Source organism: Dipodomys spectabilis, unplaced genomic scaffold (assembly GCF_019054845.1).
Source record: "Dipodomys spectabilis isolate Male_0828 unplaced genomic scaffold, ASM1905484v1 ptg000267l, whole genome shotgun sequence".
Classification (NCBI taxonomy): Eukaryota; Metazoa; Chordata; class Mammalia; order Rodentia; family Heteromyidae; genus Dipodomys; species Dipodomys spectabilis.
The window spans coordinates 2,284,038-2,285,929 of NW_024870944.1; the positions used below are offsets into that span (position 1 = coordinate 2,284,038).

The 1,892-nt window shown below is 34.0% G+C and overlaps 1 pseudogene; it reads left to right on the forward strand.

The window, feature by feature from the left end:
- Positions 1 to 1,321: 1,321 nt before the first annotated feature.
- LOC122125940 lies at positions 1,322 to 1,421 on the forward strand (annotated as a pseudogene).
- Positions 1,422 to 1,892: the final 471 nt, after the last annotated feature.

The window sequence follows — 1,892 nt, forward strand, 5'->3', positions numbered from 1 at the left end:
TACCTTTTAGATATCATATCAGAAAAATTGGGTATAATCAGTAGGAAGGCTTCCGAAATTGGAGAAAAATATTTTGGCATCAGTGAATTAAAACAATAAACAGAGCAGCAGGGTAAAGTCCCTTATAGATTAGAGGAAAACAATAATTTTTTTTTACAATGTGAATTCAGAAGACCAAGAACACTTAGAAGGTATCAAAAGTTTATACCGAAGACATTGAATTGATGCTTTTTATATTCTAATGTACATTCTAAACCTTATTATTTATATTCCAATCTATTTATATGTCAAATTATCAATTAATTCTAGTAAGTTTCACTGTGTGAAATAAAATATTAACACGTATAAAGATAAAATATATAACTATATATAATGTAAGAAAAAGGCACATGTTTTGCAATGTACTGTTGTGGTTAGGGCATCAAAAGCAACTGTGTTTTAAAGTATTGCTTCATTATTTCTACCTCAGTGTTTGGCAGAGTTGGACCTAAAGCTTTACCATTTGTAGATTTACATCCTAGAGGCAAGAGGAAACACTGTGATAAACATCACCAATTTAAGGCCTAATATCAAGGAGAAACATATAGACTTCTCTTGTAACTATGAAAATACTTGGTGAAAGAAAGGCAGTAGTGTAAATTCCTGCCTGGTTGGATGGTAGACTGGCCAGGACATTAGGTAATCATGCATGTGAAAACTTTTTCATCTTCTTGGCTTTAGCTACTTTTGAAATATTAGGTATAAGAAACAATTATATTTTGATAAAATACCTTCTAGTCTAAATGATTCTGTCTTAATTGTTCATCTCTCCATGATCCTTTTTAACTAAGATTAGTTTTGTTCCAGTAAGACAATCTATGCTGTCAGGGTAAGATATTCTGGTTGGTCTGTTGCTATATGAAAGAAGAGTAAATGGTCAGGTAGACATTTGTGCCAGTACGACCTCATTTAGGAAATTTTAAGCCCAGAAGTTTAGAAGTAGCTCTTAAGCAAGGCTTGCTTTGAATCCATTAGCTCCACAAAGCTAACTCAGTTGATAAATAAGTACTTGAAAAGCTATCACCTTTGGACCTAGCTATAAAGGCTTCAAAGTATGATCGAATTTAAAATGAAAAAAACTTGAAATAGTCATTGACAAAAAATTGCAAATGTGAGCAATCGACCAAACAATATGTTTTTTCCAATATACACAGAATTTTAGAGAATTAAGATCAATAGCATTTTTAGGAACAATAAGGTTTCCTGGTTACAAACAGTCAACCAAGGATATATGCCTGTATAAAGATTGCATCATTAACTACTTAAATTTACAGGATACTACATGCTTCAGCAGCACGTTTACCCAAATTACAACAATATAGAGATTATCATGGCATTTGCAAAAGGATGATATGAAAATTTGTGAAGATCTGTTGTTGTTAGAGTTCTTGATTTTTGCTGTTCTAACTGGAGTGAGGTGATATCTCAATGTTGTTTTGATTTGCATTTCTTTTATGGCTAGGGATGTTGAACATTTCTTCATGTGTCTATTGGCCATCCTTCTTTCTTCTTCAGAGAAGCTTCTCTTTAAGTCTTTCGCCCACTTACTTATTGGGCAGTTGTTTCTTTGAGGATTTGTTGTTGGGGGGTTTAATTTTTTGAGTTCCAAGTATATTTTAGATATGAGACCCTTGTCCGTTGTATGGCTAGTAAAGATCTTCTCCCAGTCCGTGGGCTTTCTATTGATCTTGCTAGCTATGTCATTTGCCCTGCAGAAGCTCTGCAACCTTATACAATCCCATTTGTCCAGCCTTTCTTTGATTTGTTGTGTTTCCGGGTCTCTATTCAGAAAATTTCGGCCTGAGCCAAGGAGACCCAGGGTTTCTCCTATTCCATCCTGTAATGTTTTCAGA